A 24,869-nucleotide genomic window follows, 5' to 3' on the forward strand; every position below is an offset into this window, starting at 1 on the left:
GGAGACAAGGGCTATCCCCTGAGGACTTGGCTAATGACGCCGTTGAGGAGGCCAGCCAACGAAGCTGAGGAGCGCTACAACTCCAGCCACATTTCCACCAGATCCGTAATCAAGCAAACCATCGGCTTGCTGAAGATGCGCTTCAGATGCCTGGATAGATCAGGTGGAGCCCTACAGTACTCAGCAGCCAGGGTCTCCAGAATCGTCGTGGTTTGCTGTGCACTCCACAACATGGCACAGCGTCGTGGCTTGCAGATTGCTGAGGGCCAAGTGGCTCCTCACATACCCTCCTCAGATGATGATGATGATGATGATGATGAGGAGGAGGAGGAGGAGGAGGGCGAGAACGAGCATCCTGCAGAGGCCCATCAACCAGCGGCAGCATTACGTGAGAACATTGCTGCCCGGGATGCAAGGAACGCACTCATCCTGGCCAGATTTGCTTAGCCTAGTAAATCAAACTCTTTTGCCTCACAGCTTCTTACCTGAGCATCGACAATGGCCAAACCCTGCGGATTCTGAGCTATTTGACCAGCATCCTGACAACTGCAAGTAATCCTAAGCCCTCAATGTGAAAGCCCCATTCGCGAAATGACACATGCCAGAACTGCAGCAGTTGCCATCAGAATTTTTATGCAAAACAAACAACTGATGGCATTTTTACAAAATACACAACATTTCACCCAAGTGACTACCCTTGTGACTATTTGTGCTTTATTTTCCTCTTACACGTGCTCCTACGTAGTGGTTCCCTTGTGGCTTCAGCAGATGTGGAGGCCCCTTGCTCACTTTCCTGCTGCTCCTGTCTCGACACCTTTGGCGGGCGTCCTCTGGGGTGGCGAGCCTGTGAGGGCTCATCAGCAGTCTGCTGCTCCTGCAGCTGTGCAGGAGTTGAGATGTTTATCTCCGTTGGGTGTGGACGCCGGCGGGGCTCTGACCGAGGGCTCAGCAGTGGCATGGAAGTGTGAGCGCTTGGAGAGGAGCCCCCACTTCCTTGAGGTCTGCCACCAACCTCCCTCTCATGGATCAGGTCCCCCTCAGTGCCTGCAAGTGGCTTGAGAGCAGCTTGCTGCACATGAGGGGCGCCATGGGGACCCGTATCTGCAATGGCAGTCCTACTCAGAAGGACTTCCATGAAGGTCTGGTTTCTCTGTTCAATAGGTGCCCATCGCTCCTCAAGAGATGTCATTCTATTCTGAACATGCACCATGTTTTCCATACCCTGGCGACTAACCTCCTCCATGGCCGTAGCCCTCCTCTCCTCTACCGTAGCCCTCCTCTCCTCTACCGTAGCCATCCTCTCCTCTATGGTAGCCAGCCTTACCACGGAGGCAGCAAACATTTCCACGTAGGTAGCCATCCTTTCCGTGTTGATGCGTTCATGCACCAATGATTCCACAAAGGCTCTGCTCATGTTCGCTATGGACTCCTCCATTCGCTCCACACTCGCAGCGACCCTGGAGACAAAACCTGCCAGAGACGCCTGCATCTGTGCATGGAGTTCCATCACCTCTGATCTTACGGATGGACCCAGAGGCAGAGGGTCGACATGCAGCTGAGCCAAGCTGGCACAGTCCTGCGCCCTCCGACGAGGACTCTCCACTGCTGTCCCTGTCTCCACAATCTGCTGATGCTCACTAGTGAGCTGTGCTACACCAGGTGACAATTCTACTCTATGTCCCGAAGGTCCCACCGAGGTGTGAGTGTCTGCGTTGGTGCTGGGTGCGCTGAATTCTGCTGACACTGCACCCTCAGAGCTTGCAGATTCCTCTGAGGAGTCTGGCATCTCAGGCTCTTCCTCCTGCACACTGGGGACAGGGGCTCTCGATGGTCCTGTGGGGGAGTCAAGGGAAAAGTTAGAGATGTGATGCCAAGGTTACATGCACATTGCATTTTGCAGATGATCATAAGTCCATATGATATAGCTTCAGAATTATTATCAGCGACTCATGCAATGCCAATGAGAGAGATGGAAAACTATTCTGTCACCAGCTTGCGGGGATGCACCTGTCTGTCCTTCCCCAACTTCCGCATCTCTGTCAGCCCCGACAATCTCCAGGACGGCTTCCTCCCAGGGGGTGAGCTGGGCTAATGAGGGCGGCCCTCCTCCTGTCCTGGCTCGCTCTCTCCTGTTGTGAGCTCTCTTGTCCTGCAATGATGGAGACAAGTGGAGGTTGAGTGAGAATGAAGGAGTGAGTGCAGAGATTGTATAGCATAGATACTTAGAAGGAGACAAAGATGGAGTGAGGTTGCAAGACCAAGGGCCCTCCCTGTGTGTTGTCAGTTGTGTTCAAAGCATCAGAGTGAGAGGGAGTGTGAGGGCAGCATGGTGGAATAGTTATGTGAATGTGAGCATAGAGAGGGAATGGGTAAGGGTGCATGGATGTGAGTGTCAAGTGGGATGTGGAGGAAGAGATTGCTAAAGCTGACTGCTGGTGAGGAAAGGCATTGGGGATCAGATTGAGGGTGATGGAAACTTCATTAGGAAGGACAGACAGGAAGGAAAGGGAGGTGGGGTGGCTGTGTTAATAAAGGATGGAATCACTGCAATAGTGAGAAATGATATTGGGTCAAAAGATCAGGATAATGAAACGGTTTGGGTGGAGATAAGGAATAATAAGGGGAAAAAGTCACTAGTGGGCATAGTCTATAGGCCTCCTAACAGTTGCAACTCTATTGGTCGGAGTATAAATCAGGAAATAGTTGGGGCTTGTAATAAGGGAACAGCTATAATCATGGGAGATTTTAACTTTCATATTGACTGGACAAATCAAATTGGGCAGGGCAGCCTTGAGGAAGAGTGCATAGAGTGCATTAGGGACGGGTTCCTTGAGCAGTATGTTACTGAACCAACCAGGGGGCAGGCAATCTTAGATCTGGTCCTGTGTAATGAGACAGGATTAATAAAAAATGTCCTAGTAAAGGATCCCCTTGGAATGAGTGACCATAACATGGTTGAATTCCAAATTCAGTTGGAGGGTGAAAGAGTTGGATCTCAAACCAGCATACTAAGCTTAAATAAAGGAGACTATGAAGGTATGAGAGCAGAGTTGACTAAAGTGGACTGGGAAAATAGATTAAGGTGTAAGACGGTACATGAGCAGTGGTGTACATTCAAGAAGATATTTCACAACTTTCAAAAAAAATATATTCCACTGAGAAAAAAGGGGCGTAAAAGAAAAGACAGCCATCCGTGGCTAAGTAAAGTAATAAAGGATAGTATCCGACTGAAAACAAGGGCATATAAAGTAGCCAAATCTAGTGGGAGGATAGAAGATTGGGAAGCATTTAAAAGCCAGCAAATAACTAAAAGATTAATTAAGAAAGGGAAGATAGATTATGAAAGTAAACTAGCAAAAAATATAAAAACAGATAGCAAGAGTTTCTACAGTTATATAAAAGAAAAAGGGTGGCTAAAGTGAATGTTGGTCCCTTAGAGGATGAGACCGGGAAATTAGGGGTGGGGAACATGGGGATGGCAGAAACGCTGAACAAATATTTTGTATCAGTCTTTACAGTAGAGGACACTAAAAATATCCCAACACTGGACAAACAGGGGGCTATGGGGGGGAGGAGCTAAACACGACTAAAATCACTAAGGAGATGGTACTCGGTAAGATAATGGGACTTAAGGCGGATAAATCCCCTGGACCTGATGGCTTACACCCTAGGGTCTTGAGAGAAGTAACTGGATTCAGGAAAGGTCCCAGCAGATTGGAAAACTGCTAATGTAACGCCCTTATTTAAAAAGGGAGGTAGACAAAAGGCTGGAAACTATAGACCAGTTAGCCTAACATCTGTGGTTGGTAAAATGTTGGAGTCCATTATTAAGGAAGCAGTAACAGGACATTTGGATAAGCATAATTTAATCGGTCAGAGTCAGCATGGTTTTATGAAGGGGAAGTCATGTTTGACAAATTTGCTCGAATTCTTTGAGGATGTAACAAACAGGGTGGATAAAGGGGAACCAGTGGATGTGGTGTATTTGGACTTCCAAAAGGCATTTGACAAAGTGCCACACAAAAGATTACTGCACAGGATAAAAAATCACAGGATTGGGGGTAATATACTGGCATGGTGGAAGATTGACTATCTAACAGAAAACAGAGAGTTGGGATAAATGGTTCATTCTCGGGTTGGCAATCAGTAACTAGTGGTGTTCCGCAGGGGTCAGTGCTGGGACCCCAACTCTTTACAATCTATATTAGCGATTTGGAGGAGGGGACCAAGTGCAACATATCCAAGTTTGCCGACGATACAAAGATGGGAGGGAAAGCAGTGAGTGAGGAGGACATAAAAAACCTGCAAAAGGACATAGACAGGCTAAGTGAGTGGGCAGAAATTTGGCAGATGTAATATAATGTTGGAAAGTGTGAGGTTATGCACTTTGGCAGAAAAAATCACAGAGCAAGTTATTATCTAAATGGAGAGAAACTGCAAAGTGCTACAGTACAAAGGGATCTGGGGGTCCTGGTGCATGAAACACAGAAGGTTAGTATGCAGGTACAGCAGGTGATCAGGAAGGCCAATGGAATCTTGGCTTTTATTGCAAGGGGGATGGAGTATAAAAGCAGGGAAGTCTTGCTTTAGTTATACAGGGTACTGGTGAGGCCACACCTGGAATACTGCGTGCAGTTTTGGTTTCCATATTTAAAAGATATACTTGCTCTCGAGGCAGTTCAGAGAAGGTTCACTTGGTTGATTCCGGAGATGAGGGGGTTGACTTATGAGGAAAGGTTGAGTAGGTTGGGCCTCTACTCATTGGAATTCAGAAGAATGAGAGGTGATCTTATTGAAACATATAAGATTGTGAGGGGGCTTGATCGGGTGGATGCGGGATGTTTCCACTGATGGGTGAGACTAGAACTAGGGGGCATAATCTTTGAATAAGGGGCTGCCATTTCAAAACTGAGATGAGGAGAAACTTCTTCAGTCAGAGGGTAGTAAATCTATGGAATTTGCTACCTCAGGAAGCTGTGGAAGCTGCAACATTAAATAAATTTAAAACGGAAATAGACAGTTTCCTAGCTGATAAGGGAATTAGGGGTTACGGGGAGCGGGCAGGGAAGTGGACGTGAGTCTAGGTTCGGATCAGCCATAATCCTATTGAATGGCGGAGCAGGCCAGAGGGGCCGTATGGCCTACTCCTGCTACTTCTTATATTCTTATGTTCATACAGTACTTACTTTTCCAGTGCGATGAAGGTCATGGAATCTTTTCCTGCACTGCATCCAGGTGCGCCGTGTGAGCCCCAAGGAGTTGACTTCCCCAGCCACCTGTTGCCACAGAGCCTTGGTCTGACTGGGAGGCCTCTTCCTCCCTGAAGAAGGGAACAGGACCTCCCTGTGGGCCCTAGCACCATCCAGCAATGCCTGGAGTGAAGCCTCATCAAATTTTGGGGCAGCTTTTGCCGTCCCGCTGGCCGTTGCTCCTGCAGGCTCCTGTGCCATCTTAATGGTAAAGTTTGGAAGCCTGCAGAAGAAGCAAGGCTTGCTGTGGGCCTTAAAAGCAGCAGCAATGATGACGTCATATTCTGCGACTTTCTGACTGGAAATACTCAATTGCCAAGGCTTCCCACACGTTGGAAATCAATTGGCCAATTGAGTTAAAATTGCATCAATCTCGCAGAACGATTTAGATTCGTGTGGGAAACACTAAATTCGGGGAACCCGACAATTCCCCGCACCTGAGTTAAAATTGACCCCATGGTATTTGAAGATGAATGCACTCACCTTGACCACACGTGTGAGATCATTAAGCTTCTTCCTGCACTGCATCCAGGTCCTCGGGGCTACACTGCTGGCTATCTACTCCCATTGTCTTTTCTGAATTTGCCTGGAGGTCCTCCTGGCCCCCTGTGGAAACAGGACCTCTCTCCTCCTGTCCACCTCCTGTACTACGGTCTCCAGTGCTGCATCTGAGAACCTTGGAGCACGGTCTCTCTCCTGTTGTGCCATTAGTACTACTTCTTCCTGCTCACACTCTGTTCCCCAGCCAGTTGAATCACCTGCTGCAGCCAGAATGCACCTCCCCTTTAAGAGGGACAGCCTTTAAAAAATGCAGGCTAGCTAGCTTTAATTGGTGCTAGCCTCACATGAACTTGGGCCCCCAGCTGAGTGTGCAGCCACTCAGCAGCGCATTCAGCACTGGGCTGCATGCCACAATCTTGTTAATCAGCAGGCAGCATGTTTGCAGGCTGCCTGCGTTACTTTGAACGGGCGTGGGTTGATCCTGCATTGCAATCCCCATTTTTGGGGGCAATCGCATTTCTAACCCTTTTGTAAACTCCAGTATACACTTATACACTTGCCTGAGTCACCGATTCAAAGGAATTCTTCCAAAGATTCAAAAGAGAAATATGGACAGGACAACCGCAGCTAGAGACAGCAGCAATTGGGAAATTCAAAAACTGGGAGCGCAAAAGGTGTGTGAGGTACTGTAGGCAGATTTAGTGTAAAATTCTTAGTTAATATGGAACCCTGCATTCCTGCACTGTCACCTTGCTACTATTGCTCTTGCTGGTGTTGCCTCTCCTGTTCTGCTCGGCCTGTCTCACACCTGGTCACTAGCCCTTTTACACACCTGGTCTGTTGGCTCCTATTTGACCTTGCTCTGCTGGCTTGATCCCATATTTGTTCGGCTGACTCCCTTGCTCTCCTGCATCTGCTATCTTTTAGCTGTTCCTAGTTGCAGATTTTATCATTGCCTCTCTCACTCGTGCTGCCTTCCTAACTCCTGATGGCTCTCCTGCTGACAATTTTTCTCTTGTCCTGCTGGCTCTATTGATGCCTCCACTGTTCTAGTTGCTATGGCCTGGCTGCTGGTGATAGCTGGCTGTGGGATGGCCTGGCTTGTTTGAATGGCTCAGGTGGGATATGCTTGCCGACCCATCAAGGGGAATTTGTTTTGTGCGTTTTGATTGTGCTGGTGCTAAATGTGTTGCATAATGCAATTGGTGACAGTAAAAGTATCGCCATACCAGTTTGCATTTATATAGTGTTTTTAATTGTAAAAAAAATGCCTGAAAGTGCTTCACAAATAGGTGTACTCTTTTGAGCAACCCATAAACAAATAAACTGTAACTTAACAGAAATACCTTAAATGAAACTTAACAAATTAAATTAAAATTGTATTCCCAGGGGTGATTATGCACTCCAGTCCCTGCGGTGCCCACCGGTCGCAGAAGGCTTCGAGCGTGCCGGCGGACACCGCGTGCTCCATCTCCAGGGCCACCCGGGCGCGAACGTGGCCTTGGAAGAGAGGCAGGCAGTTGGGCTGGACGACCCCCTCAACCGCCCACTGCCTGGACCAGTTGATGGCCACTTTGGCCAGGCCCAGGAGCAGTCCCACGAGGAGGTCCCCCGATCTGCAGCCCCTTCAAATAATGGAAGAGGGGCTGCAACCTCTCACATTCAATATAAACCTGGAACACGGACTCCTCCAGGCCACAGAAAAGGCAGGCGGCCTGGGAGTCCGTGAACCTACTTAAAACCTTATTGCTCGGGACTGCCCTGTGCAACACCCTCCAGGCCAAGTCCCCAATAGATAAAGGGAGGACTCCCGCATAGAGAGCCCACTATTGGGGACCCCCGCCTCCGCCGGACGGCAAGATCGTGCGCCAAGGCGTGTCCGGACGGCAGACGAGGGAGGATGGCAAAATGGAGGGTGTGCAAGAGCAGCCCATACAGGACAGACCTGGGAGTGAACAGTGAGGCAAGCAGCGAGGCTTAAAACCGGCAGCGAGGCCCGACCAGAGCGACGGACCTGGGAGTGAGCAGTGAAGCGAGCAGCGAGGCTTAAAACCGGCAGCGAGGCCCGACCAGAGCGACGGACCTGGGAGTGAGCAGTGAGGCGAGCAGCGAGGCTCAAAACCGGCAGCGAGGCCCGACCAGAGCGATGGACCTGGGAGTGAGCAGTGAGGTGAGCAGCGAGGCTTACCAATTCAACAGCGGGGGAGAGAGGTAAAAAGTAATCAAAGTGTGACGTCACCAGGAAGCAGGTAAGTGATTGGTTGGTGAGTATTTCTCTTTTTAAACTTTAACTCTGTGGTTTATAGTTACTAAGGTCACTCTGGTGTAGCGGGGACTGTTGGTAAACCAGTTAACTGTAGTATAATTAGTGGGATTGATTGATTTAATTTAAATTCAATTAATTAAAGGGTAAGTCATGGCAGGACAGCCAGGCCACGTGATATGCTCCTCCTGCGATATGTGGGAAATCAGGGACACTTCCTGTGTCCCTGACAATTACATGTGCAAGAAGTGCATCCAGCTGCAGCTACTGACAGACCGCATTGCGGCACTGGAGCTGCAATTGGATGCATACTGCAGCGCTCACGATGCTCAGGACATCGTGAATAGCATGTTTACGGAGTTGGACACACCGCAGGTAGAGGTTGGACAGGAAGAAAGGGAACGGGTGACCAACAGGCAGAGTACTAGGCGCAGGCAGGTAGTGCAGGGGTCCCCTGTGGCCATCCCCCTCTCCAACAGATACACCACTTTGAGCACTGTTGGGGGGGATGGCTTATCAGAGGAAGGCAGCAGCAGCCAACTTCCTGGCACCAGGGGTGGCTCTGCTGCACAGAATGTGAGGAAAAAGAGGGGTAGAGCTATAGCAATAGGGGATTCAATTGTAAGGGGAATAGATAGGCGTTTCTGCGGCCGCAAACGAGAGTCCAGGATGGTATGTTGCCTCCCTGATGCAAGGGTCAAGGATGTCTCCGAGCGGCTGCAGAACATCTTGGAAGGGGAGGGTGAACAGCCAGTTGTCGTGGTGCATATAGGCACCAACGATATAGGTAAAAAGCGGGATGAGGTCCTAAAAGCGGAATATAGGGAGTTAGGAGATAAATTAAAAAACAGGACCTCAAAGGTAGTAATCTCAGGATTGCTACCAGTGCCACGTGCTAGTCAGAGTAGAAATAGAAGGATACTTCAGATGAATATGTGGCTAGAGGAATGGTGCCAGGGGGAGGGATTCAAGTTCCTGGGACATTGGAACCGGTTCTGGGGGACTGGGACCAGTTCAAACTGGACGGTTTGCACCTGGGCAGGGCTGGAACCGATGTCCTAGGGGGAGTGTTTGCTAGTGCTGTGGGGGAGGGTTTAAACTAAAATAGAAGGGGGTTGGGAACCTGAGCAGAGAGACAGAGGAAAGGGAAACAAGGATAAAAGCAAAAGGCAGGAAGGAGAAAAACAAAAATGGCAGTCAGAGAAATCAACAGTTTAAATCAAACGTGGCCACAGTAAATAATAATTCTAATAGGTCTAAGAGCATTAAAAAAACAAGCTTGAAGGCTTTGTGTCTTAATGCGAGGAGCATTTGTAATAAGCTGGATGAATTGGCTGCGCAAATAGAGGTAAACGAATATGATTTGGTTAGGATTACGGAAACGTGGCTCAAGGATGGCCAAGACTGGGTACTCAACATCCAGGGGTATTCGATATTCAGGAAAGATAGGCAAAAAGGAAAGGGAGGTGGGGTAGCATTACTGGTTAAAGAAGGGATTAACACAATTGTAATGAAGGATATTAGCTCTGATGATGTGGAATCTGTATGGGTAGAATTGAGGAATACTAAGGGGAAAAAAACGTTAGTGGGAGTGGTATATAGACCTCCAAACAGTAAGGCAGAGGTTGGGGATGGCATTAAAAGGGAAATTAAAGAAGCGTGCAATAAGGGCACAGCAGTCATCATGGGTGACTTTAATCTACATATAGATTGGGCCAACCAAATTAGTAACAATACTGTGGAGGAGGAATTCCTGGAGTGTTTACGGGATGGTTTCCTGGACCAATATGTCGAGGAACCAACCAGAGATCAGGCCATCTTAGACTGGGTATTATGTAACGAGAAAGGATTGATTAGCAATCTTGTTGTACGAGGCCCCTTGGGTCGGAGCGATCATAATATGATCGAATTCTTCATTAAGATGGAGAATGAAGTAGTTGACTCAGAGACTAGGGTCCTCAATTTAAATAAAGGAAACTACGATGGTCTGAGGAGCGAGTTGGGTAGGATTGATTGTGGAATGGCACTCAAAAGGTTGACGGTGGATAGGCAATGGCAAACATTCAAAGACCGAATGGATGAGCTACAGAATTTGTTCATCCCAGTTTGGCATAAAAATAAAACAAAAAAGGTGACTCAACCGTGGCTAACAAGGGAAATTAGGGATAGCATAAGATCCAAGGAGAGGACATATAAATTGGCCAGAAAAAGCAATAATCCTGAGGATTGGGAGCAGTTTAGGATTCAACAAAGGAGGACAAAGGGATTAATTAAGAAAGGGAAAATAGACTATGAGAGTAAGCTTGTAGGGAACATAAAAACTGACTGTAAAAGCTTTTATAGATATGTGAAGAGAAAAAGATTGGGGAAGTCAAGTGTAGGTCCCTTGCAGTCAGAATCAGGGGAATTTATAATGGGGAACAAAGAAATGGCAGACCAACTAAATACATATTTTGGTTCTGTCTTCACAAAGGAGGACACAAATAACCTCCCAGAGATGCCGGGGAACATAGGGTCTGATGAAAGGGTGGAACTGAAAGAAATCAGTATTTGCAGGGAAATGGTGTTAGGAAAATTGATGGGACTAAAGGCCGATAAATCCCCAGGGCCTGATAATCTACATCCCAGGGTACTTAAGGAAGTGGCCCTAGAAATAGTAGATGCATTGCTGGTCATCTTCCAGAACTCGATAGACTCTGGATCAGTACCCATGGATTGGAGGGTAGCTAATGTTACCCCACTATTCAAAAAAGGTGGTAGAGAAAAAGCGGGGAATTATAGACCGGTAAGCCTGACATCGGTAGTGGGGAAAATGCTAGAGTCCATTATAAAAGATGTAATAGCAGAGCACTTGGAAAGCAGTGACAGGATCGGACAAAGTCAACATGGATTTACAAAAGGTAAATCATGCTTGACTAATCTATTGGAATTTTTTGAGGATGTAACTGGTAAAATAGGTAAGGGAGAACCAGTGGATGTGGTATATTTGGACTTTCAGAAGGCTTTCGATAAGGTCCCACATAAGAGATTAGCATGCAAAATTAAGGCACATGGGATTGGGGGCAAGGTATTGACTTGGATAGAGAACTGGTTGGCAGACAGGAAGCAAAGAGTTGGAATAAACGGGTCGTTTTCCGAGTGGCAGGCAGTGACTAGTGGGGTACCGCAAGGATCGGTCCTAGGACCCCAGCTGTTCACAATATATATTAATGATCTGGATGAGGGAATTGGATGTAATATCTCCAAATTTGCAGATGACACAAAGCTGGGTGGGAGGGTATGCTGTGAGGAGGTTGTCATGAAACTCCAGTACGATTTGGACAGGTTGGGTGATTGGGCAGAAACATGGCAAATGCACTATAATGTGGATAAATGTGAGGTTATCCACTTTGGTGGCAAAAACAGGAAGGCAGATTATTATTTGAATGGCAATAGATTGGGAGAAGGGGAAGTGCAAAGAGACCTGGGTGTTCTTGTGCACCAGTCGCTGAAGGTAAGCATGCAGGTGCAGCAGGCGGTTAAGAAGGCAAATGGTATGTTGGCCTTCGTAGCAAGAGGGTTCGAGTACAGGAACAAGGATGTCTTGCTACAGTTGTACAGGGCCTTGGTGAGACCGCACCTTGAGTATTGTGTGCAGTTTTGGTCGCCTTACCTGAGGAAGGACGTTCTTGCCATGGAAGGAGTGCAGCGAAGATTCACCAGGCTGATACCTGGGATGGCAGGAATGACGTATGAGGAGAGATTGTGTCGACTGGGCTTATACTCACTGGAGTTTAGAAGATTGAGAGGGGATCTCATCGAAACCTATAAAATTCCGTCAGGCCTGGACAGACTCGATGCAGGAACGATATTTCTGATGGCCGGGGAGTCCAGAACCAGGGGTCATAGTTTAAGGATAAGGGGTAAGCCATTTAGGACTGAAATGAGGAGGAATTTCTTCACCCAGAGACTGGTGAACCTGTGGAATTCTCTGCCACAGAGGGCGGTGGAGGCCAGTTCATTAAATATATTCAAGAAAGAGTTGGATATATTTCTTAAGGCAAAAGGTATCAAGGGATATGGGGAGAAGGCAGGGACATGGTACTGAATTTGGATCATCAGCCATGATCTCATTGAATGGCGGAGCAGGCTCGAAGGGCCGAATGGCCTACTCCTGCTCCTATCTTCTATGTTTCTATGAAGCCCCTCCGCGCAGAATGAAAAGGCACGGAGGACATTTCCCTCCCTCAGGTTGTGAGGCACCGGCTCCCGAGAGAGGTTTCAGGCACAAATAGGTGTAAGGAAAGCAGACACTCAGCCAATAAGGAAGAGATTAGGAAGGGGGGAACCAAAATTCAAATTGAAAAGATGAGTTTTGACTGAAGTTTTTAAAGGTAGAACGAGCGTTATAAAGGCTGAGAGGTTTAGGGAAGAAGCTCCAAAGAGAAAGGAGGTTGGGGCAGGCGATTGGGAGAACCCCACCCTGTAAATTCCTGGCACAAATGCTTTTCACAAAATTATACATTTTAATGATGCAACACCTAATGGAGGGAGGAGATTGGATATGTTAGTAGGAGTGGCGAGGCCCCCCCAGGCAGTGACCGCTTCAAGGCAAAGCGCCCCGCTGCCGATCGTGGCTCCGTTCACAGTCCTCCCCCACTCCGAGCTTTCCCTCTGGACGGTCCCCGGCTGCGGCCTCCTGCCGCTTGTTTGCCCGCCCGCCGGCCAGGCTGTCGGGCGGGAGCCTTCAGACCGGCAGGGCCTCCAAGTCCCCCGGCCTCGCCAGGTCCGTCGGCCGATCGCAGCCTCCCCCACACCCTCCCCGTTAATATCTTTAGTGCCGCTTCAGGACCGTCCCAAAATAAAACAGTTGTAAGAAAAAATTCAGAATGATCATCTACCGATTTAGAGAATTGTAAACAAAACTCAACCCAAAAAGTGCAACGCGACTTAAATGTTTCCTAAAACTGACTGGGACAAAAGAAAAACTTTAAAATAATTCTTGAAGGGTTAAAGCACAGGTTAGATAAAGTCGTTAACATTTAACTATCATGACGTGTGCATCTTACTGTGGCGAAATAGCAAATCCGATGTATCAATGATATGAATCAAATTTGCAGAGCTACGTGGTATCCTTATCAACGCGATGCAAATAGTGTACGAGGAGGTACAGGCAATTGAAGCCCAAATACTTGGTATGGTTTAAAAAACATTTTTGCTAAGAAAAAAATCTTTCCAGTAAGGGGTTGTCACATTAATGCCCTTAGGTTTGGAGACAGTAGAGATTATTAGGAACAAAGGTCCATTCACGGTGAAGAGGGCTAAAGCATTATGTAAATAATATAATCACAGTGAACTTTCAGAGACTTTGTCAAATAGACAGCTGAGCCGAGAATATTGGCAGAACATGACACTATTGTTGACTGCAACGTTAAACCAAGAAAGGAATTGTGTGATTAATTGTTACTAATAGCACTGACCACAGTGGTGTCCTTAGATACCAGTAGAACATAGAGCTAAGAAATATTGCCTGAAATAGCAAATAACAAAAAAATGTTGATATTTTAATTCTTAAACAGCTTGCATGTCTAGAGAACGAACTTGTCTCCTTGTACTGGATGGTTTTCTCAATTTTCAACTCACATACTGATCATTCTGAAACAGCTGTGTATTATTATTGTAATAAAGTTCCTCAAATGTCAAGACATTTGGGATGTCAGCTGCTGTCGGGCATTACCCAGAGGCCATGTGCTCATATTTCGAGTTTTCAGTGCCTACTATCATTTTCTTGCAGAGAGGCGAACCACTGCTGCTGAAGCTCCACAGCTACAACTGATGGGGAGCCCCATTCAAAGGGTCATGGTGTATCCATGGAGAATGGTGGCTATGCATTCCCATATTTTATGGTGAGTTGTGCGGATACATAGATACATAGAAGATAGGAGCAGGAGTAGGCCATTCGGCCCCTCGAGCCTGCTCCGCCATTCAACGAGATCATGGCTGATCATCCAAATTCAGTACCCTGCCCCTGCTTTCTCCCCATATCCCTTGATCCCTTTAGCCTTAAGAAATATATCCAACTCCTTCTTGAATATATTTAATGAATTGGCCTCCACTGCCTTCTGTGGTAGAGAATTCCACAGGTTCACCACTCTCTGGGTGAAGAAATTCCTCCTCATCTCTGGCCTAAATGGCTTACCCCTTACCCTTAGACTGTGACCCCTGGTTCTGGACTCCCCGACCATCGGGAACATCCTTCCTGCATCTAGTCTGTCTAGTCCTGTTAGAATTTTATAAGTTTCAATGAGCTCCCCTCTCATTCTTCTAAACTCCAGCGAGTATAAGCCCAAACGACCCAATCTCTCCTCATACGTCATCCCTGCCATCCCAGGTAGCAGCCTGGTGAATCTTCGTTGTACTCCCTCCATGGCAAGAACATCATGCTGCTCATGGGGTGTACCCTAGTCTGCCTAGTGAGGGCTCAACCTCTGCTTGTTCGTTTTCTAATGACCACCTAGTGACTATTTTCATTGTGAGGATAGTCATTAGAAAACGGAGAAACTCAAATGACAGGTTCTGGCCTCCACCATGGAGAGACAGATTGGTGGGACCGAATAGACAGGGGCGTTGAAAGAGTTCAGTGGAAGTGAAGAGCCCCAGCCCCACAGAATTGGCAGTGGCTCTATGGGAGCAGTACGGATTGCCCTCTCCCAGAATGTCAGCACATATACTCCTTCGTCACCCTCTCAACCAATACCCGTCATGGTGCCAGCAAGTCAACTGGGCCACAATGCCCGGGCAGCAGCCGAGATGCAGCATTCTGCAGCTGGGTCCTCACAGGCTCGAGTGCCCAGAAGTCGCCAACCACGAACATTTCATGGGTCCCAACAAGAGCAACAGCAGCCTTCTACCATCTTTACTGAGCACCTCATAGGACTAGTAGAACATCTTTTAAGAAAGGCACCATGGGTTGACATTTGGGTGAGAAATTAATTCAAGACAATTATTATGTTGGGAATTAAATTCATCAACTTTATTGTTAAGTCTGTGTGTTATATTGAGAATTACTACACAGACCACAAGAGTAAACTTTAACAGGTCTTTACTAGTTGAAGGTCAGGGCGGAGCTGCTCAATAAATCCTTACACAGCACTTATATACCGGTGTGGTCACCACCGGTATTACAGTATACAGCAGCCAAGATAAAGTAGTGCAACCCTTAAAATAGTTCTCTTAAAGGTGGAACGGTTACATACACTACAATCCTCCCTTTTTAGGTTAATAGTATATATTCCCATTAAACATAACATCATAACATATATACACAACTTAATGTAAAAACAGTTCACAGATTCAGTCTCTCTGGAGGCTTCCTGACTCGGTCCGGATAACGCCTCGGTGGTGTAGTAGTTTTCGGTGGTGTAGTAGGTTCTTTTGGCAAGGTCGATTCGGCTTGAATGTCAGTGTCGGGTTCATCTGGTTCCAGTATCACCGGATCGGAGGTAGATACTATGGGTATCTCTGCTTCATTATTAGGCGTATAGAGTTGTGGTGTAGGTTGTCCCTTTTCGGATGACGCTATGATCTGATCAGCATGGCGCCTTATGCTTTCACCAATGTCCACGGTATACATCAGCGGTCCTAGTCGTGTGCAAATAGTTCCAGGCTGCCATTTCTCGGTACGGTAGTCCCGGGCCAAAACTTGTTGACCTATCTGGAAGGTTCTAGTTGGCCTTTCATTCATGCCTTGAAATTGCCGGTTCTCTACGTCCCTTCTGATGTTTGGCTTGATCAAATCCAGCCGGCATCTTAGTCTTCTATTGAAAAACATCATGGCGGGAGTTTGGTTTGTGACCGCATGTGTTGCATTCCTGTACGCCAACAAGAAGTTATCTACCTTATGTTGTAGATTAATGTCTTCATTACCCATGGCCTTTATGGCCTTCTTGAAGGTCTGGACAAACCTTTCAGCTAATCCATTGGTGGCGGGATGGTATGGGGCGGACGTGTAGTGCTTAACCCCATTGTTTTTTAAGAACTTCCTGAATTCTTCGGACACAAATTGCGGTCCATTATCAGAACAGATCTGTTCCGGCAGCCCATTCCTGGCAAATATGGTCCTTAATACTGTGATGGTTTTTTCCGTGGTGGTGGAGGACATCTTTATTACCTCCAGCCACTTGGAGTGTGCATCCACCGCGATTAAGAACATTGAGTCCATAAATGGACCAGCAAAGTCGATATGTACCCTTTGCCATGGAGATGAGGGCCACTCCCATGGATGCAGAGGAGCTTGTGGTGGGGCGTTTTGGACCTTCTGGCATCCTGAACAGCTCTTGGTCATTACTTCGATGTCTCCATCGATACCTGGCCACCACACGAATGCTCTGGCTAGGTTCTTCATTTTCACTCCACCCAGATGCCCCTCGTGAAGCTCCTTTAGCACTTTATGCTGGAGTTTGGGTGGAATCACCACTCTGGATCCACACATCAAAGTTCCTCGGCACACTGACAGCTGTTCTCTTCTTTGCGAAAATGCTGGCAACAGTGGTTCGCCATGTGCTGGCCATCCCTTCACCGTTAAATCGTAGACTCGTGAGAGAGTCGGGTCATTTCTTGTTTCCTTTTCGATCGTAGAATTTGTTACTGGTAGACATTCCACTATGGTTGAGTGGAACATCTCCACTGGGTCCACTGTAGGCGCCTCTTCTACCGTTGGCAACGGTAGGCGTGATAAACCATCAGCATTCCCATGCTGTTTTGATCCTTTGTATTCTATGTCATATTGGTGTGCCCCTAGGAAAAGGGACCACCTCTGTAGCCTTTGCGCTGTCATAATGGAAACGCCCTTTTTAGGGTTGAATATGGATACCAACGGCTGGTGGTCTGTCAGCAGTGTAAACTTCTGGCCCTGCAGGTAATGATTAAACTTCTTTACTCCCCACACCAGGCTGAGAGCCTCCCTATCTATCTGAGCATAGTTGCGCTCAGCGGAGGTCAATGATCTGGATGCAAATGCGACTGGCCTTTCCGAGCCATTTGGCAACTTGTGTGAGAGTACTGCTCCAATACCATAAGGAGAAGCATCACAAGCTAAACGAATAGGTAGCGTTGGGTTGAAGTGAGCCAACACTTCCTCTGAGGTGATCAATGTCTTGCTTTTGCGAAAGGCCTTCTTACAGTCCTCGCTCCACTTCCATGGTACTTCTTTCTGCAAAGGAGCATTCAGCGGGTGCAGCACCATGGATAGATTTGGCAGAAACTTATGGTAATAGTTAATCAACCCTAGGAACGATCTCAACTGGGATACATTTTCCGGAGCGGGAGCCTTCACAACAGCTTCGATCTTGTCAGGTTACTTGTGCAGCCCCTCCTGGTCAATGACATGACCACAGTACGAGATCCGTTTCTGAAAGAACTCACATTTCTGGCGATTAACTCGAAGGCCATATTCCTTCAACCTGGTGAGCACCAGTTTCAAATTCGCAAGGTGTTCCTCATCGTCATCTCCTGTAATCAGGATATCGTCCAAGTAACATTGAGTGCTTGGAATTCCCTGTAATACCTGCTCCATGGCCCTCTGCCAAATTGCCGGAGCCGAAGCCACTCCAAAAACCAGTCTATTATATCGATACAAGCCTCTGTGCGTGCTGATTGTGAGATACTGGCGCGACTCTTCCTCAACTTCCATCTGTAAGTACGCTTGCGCCAGGTCTATCTTGGTGAAGCGTTTCCCGCCAGACAATGAAGCAAAGATATCCTCAATCCGCGGAAGCGGATATTGCACCGTGTGAAGCACCGGATTAACTGTGATCTTGAAGTCTCCACAGATGCGGACCTTCCCCGGTTCCCCTGGCTTGTTACTCGATGAACGCTTCATGACGGGAACAATGGGCGTGGCCCACTCACTCCAGTCCACCTTAGACAGTACTCCTGAACATTCCAGCCCTTCCAGCTCAGCTTCCACAGCAGGTCGTATCGCATACGGTACCGGTCTGGCTTTGAAAAATTTTGGGTTTGCATGTTCTGCAATCTTGATTTTTGCCTTAATTCCTCTCAGTGTTCCCAGTCCCTGTTGGAACACCTTTTTAGCCTCATCCAATATTCTGGACAATCGTTCAGGTTTGACATCTTTTTTTCCGGAATCTACCGTTATTGCGTTTAAGGAGTGCCAGTCCATATTTATTTTCCTGATCCACTCCCGTCCCAGAAGTGGTGGACCTCCCTCAGGTAGTACATATAAGTCCATTCCTTGGTGTTCTTTGCCCTTGTGTATCACCTTGACTTTTATCTTTCCGATGGGGTATACTTTTTGCCCCGTGTATGTCTGCAATACTATCTCCGTATCCCGTAGGGGAATATGTTTGAATAACTTTTTGTAATCTTGCTTATTCATGACCGTCAACGCCGATCCGGTGTCCAATTCCATCTTCACTTGGACTCCTGCTATCTGCAGTGTGACCCAGATAGTTTGTCGGTCAGCTTCCTTACTCACGTTGTGAATTCTCAGACTACCCAGTTCCTTGCTGTTGGAGTCTGAATCCGAATTCTGTTCATCCGAACTCTTCTCAGCCACCTTATGTACCTTTCTGCACTTTTCCTGTGGTGACTTTTTGTTGCTGGTCTTCTTTCCTGACCGGCATACTTTAGCTATGTGACCAAGCTTGCCACATTTTCTACATTCCTGGTTTTTAAACCAGCATTGGTTCTGATTGTGTGTTGTCTTCCCACAACGATAACATTTCGTTGTACCCGAAGCCATTTGATCTACGCTGAGTACCGCTGCCTTCAGCTGCATTTCCGCGGTGCCTCTCGCTGCGGCTTCGTGCGATGCTGCAATAGTGACCGCCTTATCAAGTGTAAGATCATTCTCTTCAAGCAACCGCTTTTGTGTTCCTTCTTTCGACAATCCACACACGAATTTGTCTCTCAGTGCCTCTGTCAGGCTTTCCCCAAACTGACAGTATTTCGCTAGCTTACGCAGTTCAATTAAATACTCCGCGTTGCTTTCCTCTTTCAGTTGCGTTCTCGCATAAAATCTAAATCGTTCCGCTAACATCAGCGGTGTGGGGTTCAAATGATTCTTCAGGACAGCAACAATATTAGCGAAAGTCTGATCCGCCGGTTTAGCTGGTGATAGAAGATGCTTCAATAGCCCGTATGTCTTCGCACCCATTGAGTTTAGTAAGGTTAGTGCTTTATCTTCATCTGATATTTTATTTGCCTTACAATATATCTCTATGCGTTCTACATATGTGGCCCAATCTACGACATCGGGATTGAAATCGTTGATGTTACCACGCTTAGGCATCCTCGCGATCTTCTTGAGAAACAAAAGATTTTTTTTTTTTTTACAAAATGGCGGTTTCCCGCGCTTGTCTTCTTCCCCCGCCTCCGAAAATGGCGGCTTCCCACGTTTGCCTTTCTCCCCCACTGGCTGTAATGGCGATTGCCGATTTGCTGCGTTCGCCCTCCCCCAGCGGTTTTCAAATCGTGCCTCCCAGCCCCTCTTGCAGTCCGGTCCTTTCCCCCCCGGCTGCGGCTGAGTTCTCCGCGTTTTTTTAAAATTTTCTCCCGCGCCTTACGCTGACCCGGTCGCTGCGCCTCGCGGCCTCGGTAGCTGCCCGGCCTTTTTCACTGGTCACGGTCGAGCTCTCTCTCGACGCTGTTGCGTCTCCCAGCCCGCTTGCAGCCCGGTCTTTCGCACCGGCTGCGTTTGCATTCACCGCGGCTTCCGTGCCTTACGCTGCCCCAGTCTCAGCGCCTCTGGCCCCGACTTCTGTCCGGCTCCTTTCCCCGGCCGTGGTCGAGTTCTCCGCCCTTATATCCTCCGTTTTTTTATTTTATTTTCTCCCCTACTCACAGTCAACGTGGCCGACTTGCTGCTCGTCGCTGATCGGCTTACCCACCACCGTGATAGAAGGGATGATCACTGCCTGTTGCTGATGGAAGGCTTCGTGTCAGAATTCTTCCTTTGCTCTGCAGACCCGAGTCTTTTCTCAGCAGAATGATGAGGGTGGATGCCTCCTCTCGACGCCCGTTAAACTGCCTTGGATGTATCTCTGCCACAGGGTAAGATCGTACTTGTCGCCACTGTTAAGTCTGTGTGTTATATTGAGAATTACTACACAGACCACAAGAGTAAACTTTAACAGGTCTTTACTAGTTGAAGGTCAGGGCGGAACTGCTCAATAAATCCTTACACAGCACTTATATACCGGTGTGGTCACCACCGGTATTACAGTATACAGCAGCCAAGATAAAGTAGTGCAACCCTTAAAATAGTTCTCTTAAAGGTGGAACGGTTACATACACTACATTTATCACATTTGGCACATTTTTTTACAGTGTGGTTTTATGGCAGTTTCTGAGTCAGCATTGTCAGTATGTCATTGATATTGAAGGTGGCTGAATGATTTCAATGTTCTTTAAAGCAGGATTAAGGGAGTGGTGAAGGATGTAACAGGGACTGTTAATGCAGAGGGGCTTTATGTATGTTTTCAGGGAAGGAAAATTAGTTGGTCACGGGAATCACTGTGCAATTAATACATCCCTCACATCTCTTGCATTGATCCTCCTTCTTCCTTGCCGTCACCCTGGTCTTTCTTGTCTGATGAGAGCTATTGCTCTGCCTCCTCCAAATGCAGGCCTCTCTGTGTAGCAAAGTTGTGCAAGCTAACGCCCAGCACTATGATGCAGAAGCCCCTTTGTGGGGCATATTGTAGGGAGCCCCCAGACCTGTCCAGACACCTGAACCTTAATTTGAGTAGCCACATGGTGTGCGCAGTCATCTCAGGGCTTTGGTAATACCTGTGCAGCTCAGGCATGGTGGGGTTGTGGAGGAGTGTCACAAGCGATGTGTGTAGGGGGTATCCCCCAATCAGTCATCCTGTCCCATTGCTGGAAGGGTTGAATATTGAGGGGATGGTTGAGTGTTGCAAGATGAAGGCTTTGTGACAGCTGCCTGGGAACACTGCATAAACTTGCATTATCCTGTACCTGTGATGGTAGACAAGCTGCACATTAATTGAGTGGTGCTCTTCCTATTCACAAAGGCTGCTGGCTGGTGTTCTGGCGCACTGATGGCAACATGTGTGCAGCCAATGATGCCCTGGACATGAGGGAAGCCAATCACTACTGCAAGTCGCCGAGCTCTCTCCTGTTGATTGTTGACGTCAATTAGAAAAGTGATGTACTGATTAGTCCTGGCAAACAGGGCATTGGTGAGCTGTGTACTGCAGACTAGGATATGAAGGAGATGTCATCTGTAGCAGACTGGAAGGAGCCAGTGACAAAGAAGTTAAAAGCTGTGGTGACTTGGACAGCCACTGGCTAAGCACGACCACCTGGTCCAGCAGGCAGATCCTGTTCTAAGAGGCTGCAAAGGTCTGAGACAAACTGCCTGGAGAAATGCAGCCTCCTGATGCACTGCTCTTTAGATAGATTAAATAAACTCATTCTTGGCCTATACACCCTGTGTGCTGGGTATGGCCTCCTGCGAACAACCCCCACCCCCACCTGCTGTCTTCTGCAGGTTGCTGAGGCTGCTGCTCCTCTTACTCCATCTCTTCCTCCATCCAAATTAAACAGGCAATACTCACATCAATCATAAGCTGTGAGTGCTTACTGAGGGCAAAATATAAGAAAGAAGCAATCTGGAGGCTGGAAACTCTTCTGCCAATCCAAGCAGCACGATAGCAGCAGATCCTGTGCTGCTGATATGCAAATGGGGTGTCCCTTTAAATAGTGATTCCAGTGACTCTGAGAGACTAATCCAGCTAGGTTTTACTGGTGGGTTGGCACTGGGCGGGACTTCCATGATATTGAGTTAAAAATTACTTTGGGGTCCTAATGACACTTTCGGACCTTGATTTACTTCTATTCATGAGGCCCCCATCTATCTCTGGGTGGCACTTCGGCCAACATAAAAAAGCTGCATAGTCAAACTAGCGGCCAGTGGAAAGCGAGTGGTAAGCACTCTACAGCAATTTTAACTGCACACCCACTCAATTTCCGCCGGGTGGGGGTGGGTTAAAGTCGCCGCAATAGTGGTCAGAATTAACCTATTATTCTTATATACTTCTATAAGGTCACTTCTTGTTTGGTTCCTTTCAAGGCTGAAGAGCCCAAGTTTTTCTAATGTTTATTCACAATTCACTAGTGCCTTGATATTGACGGGGCGGGTTGCGTAAGTGGAGGGAGGAGTTTTGGTCCCCACACGCTCTGCAGTTTTAACTCCACAGAGTGCCTCTTTTTTTTTAAACAGGATCCCCAGAAGCCAGCCTGATTGACAGGTTTGGCTCCCTGTCAGGCGGGGAACGCTCTGGTGGAGACCGCAGCTACAGGAGCAGGTAGGGAGCCTGCTGCTGCGTTAGTGGGAGCATAGTGGGTTCAGATTCCGGAGGGGGATCCGATCCCAGATCCTGGGGAATGGCCTGATCCCAGAGGGGCCCAATCCCCGATCCCAGGGGGGTCCGATCCCCGATCCCGGGGGATGGTCTGATCCTGGGGCGGGGGGGGCCGATCCACGATCGCGGGGGGGGGAGTGATGGCGGGGTATGATGGGGTCCAATGGCAGGGAAGAAGGTAAGCTTGTGGGGCCTGGGGAAAGCACTCCTGCTCCTCCTGGACCACAAGCTGTAAAGGCACTTGCCTTCTCCCCAAAGCTGTCCTTGCCTCCCTTCAGCTGCCGGGTTTCCTGATGCCTGGCAAATCCGGCCAGCCAGGGTTAAACCTGGAAGACAGGTAAATCTGAGACACGCAGCCTCAGTATAATATAGAATGGCCAACCTGCCTCCTGGAAGCGGGTTGGTCACCCGCCCCCTGTCCCGCCTCCGTTAAACCTGGAAATGAGCGGGTTGGGGTCAGGTTTGAGACTTAAAACATTTTTACATCTCACCCTGTAGTGTCCGTGTGTAGATAAAGACACTGAAGACAGGAGTTGGTTCATAGGTATTTACTAAGCAAGTCTGGGGGGGGTTTCTAAAGGATATACACAATACACAGGCTTATATAGCCCAAGTGGCAATTACCGGCATTACACACACCTGGGGCTCTTAAAGGCACATACACCATAATTGCTCTTAAAGGCACATACACCACAATTCCTCCCCTTCTAGCTAACTAGTACATCATATTTTAAGTAATTATTAATTACATGTTATATGCAAAATAATATACATTGCTGTATTAATTAATTATAAGTTAGTCTCTCAGGAGGCTTCCTGACTCGGTCCGGATAACGCCTCGGGGGTGTAGTAGTTTCTGGTGGTGTAGTAGGTTCTTCTGGCAAGGCTGATTCGGCTTGAAGGCCAGTGTCGGGTTCATCGGGCTCCAGTATCACCGGATCGGAGGTAGATATGGGTATCTCTACTTCATCGTTAGATGTATAGAGTGGTGGCGTAGGTTGTCCCTTTTCGGATGACTTGATGATTTGGTCAGCATGGCGCCTTATTATGCTGTCTCCGATGTCCACGGTATACATCAGTGGTCCTAATCATGTGCAGATAGTTCCAGGCTGCCATTTCTCGGTACGGTAGTCCCGGGCCAAAACCGGTTGGCCTATCTGGAAGGCCCTAGTTGGCCTTTCATTCATGCCCTGAAACTGCCGGTTCTCCACGTCCCTTCGGATGTTGGGCTTGACCAAATCCAGCCGGCATCTTAGGTTTCTATTGTAGAACATCATGGCGGGAGTTTGGTTAGTAACCATATGCGTTGCATTCCTATATGCAAATAAGAAGTTATCCACCTTGTGCTGAAGTTTTATGTCTTCATTACCCATGGCCTTGATGGCCTTCTTGAAGGTCTGGACAAACCTTTCAGCCAATCTATTGGTGGCGGGATGGTATGGGGCGAACGTGTAGTGCTTTACCCCATTGTTCTTTAAGAACTTTCTGAATTCTTCGGACACAAATTGCGGTCCATTATCAGAACATATCTGCTCCGGCAGCCCATTCCTGGCAAATATGGTCCTTAATACAGTGATGGTTTTTTCCGTGGTGGTGGAGGACATCTTTATTACCTCCGGCCACTTGGAGTGTGCATCAACTGCGATTAAGAACATTGAGTCCATAAATGGACCAGCAAAGTCGATGTGCACCCTTTGCCAGGGAGATGAGGGCCACTCCCATGGATGTAGAGGGGCCTGTGGCGGAGCATTTTGGACCTTCTGGCATCCTAGGCAGCTCTTGGTCATGTCTTCGATGTCTCCATCGATACCTGGCCACCATACAAACGCCCTAGCTAGGTTCTTCATTTTCACTCCACCCAGATGCCCCTCGTGAAGCTCCTTTAGCACTTTATCCTGGAGTTTGGGTGGAATCACCACTCTGGATCCACACATCAAGGTTCCTCGGCACACTGATAGCTGTTCTCTTCTTTGCGAGAATGCTGGCAACAGTGGTTCGCCATGTGCTGGCCATCCCTTAACTGTTAAATCGTAGACCCGTGAGAGAGTAGGGTCATTTCCTGTCTCCCTTTCAATGGCAGAATTTGTCACCGGTAGACATTCCACTATGGTAGAGTGGAATATCTCTACTGGGTCTACTGTAGGTGCCTCTTCTATCGTTGGCAACGGTAGGCGTGATAAACCGTCAGTATTCCCATGCTGTTTTGACCCTTTGTATTCAATGTTGTATTGGTGTGCCCCTAGAAAAAGGGACCACCTCTGTAGTCTTTGTGCCGTCATAATGGGGACACCTTTTTTAGGGTTGAATATGGAGATGAGGGGTTGATGGTCAGTCAGCAAGGTAAATTTTTGTCCGTGTAGGTAATGGTTGAATTTCTTCACTCCCCATACCAGGCTGAGTGCTTCCCTGTCTATCTGGGCATAGTTACGCTCAGCTGAGTTCAATGAGCGTGACGCAAAAGCTATCGGC

At 47.8% G+C, this 24,869-nt stretch overlaps 1 long non-coding RNA gene across 4 annotated transcripts in view; it reads left to right on the top strand.

The window, feature by feature from the left end:
* The first annotated feature begins 6,174 nt into the window (after positions 1–6,174).
* The window catches only part of LOC147111921 (uncharacterized), a 37,377-nt gene continuing 18,682 nt past the window's right edge, over positions 6,175–24,869 (top strand). Inside the window, exon 1 of one of the 4 annotated variants that reach the window (XR_015079773.1) lies at positions 6,175–6,433. This is a non-coding gene — a long non-coding RNA (uncharacterized LOC147111921). Of the gene's footprint in view, positions 6,434–22,200; positions 22,344–24,869 lie in introns of those variants that run through there. The other 3 variants (XR_015079774.1, XR_015079771.1, XR_015079772.1) reach the window with 3 other exon arrangements.

This window comes from Somniosus microcephalus, chromosome 10, assembly GCF_052327205.1.
Source record: "Somniosus microcephalus isolate GS21.2 chromosome 10, FLI_Smic_1.0, whole genome shotgun sequence".
Lineage (NCBI taxonomy): Eukaryota > Metazoa > Chordata > Chondrichthyes > Squaliformes > Somniosidae > Somniosus > Somniosus microcephalus.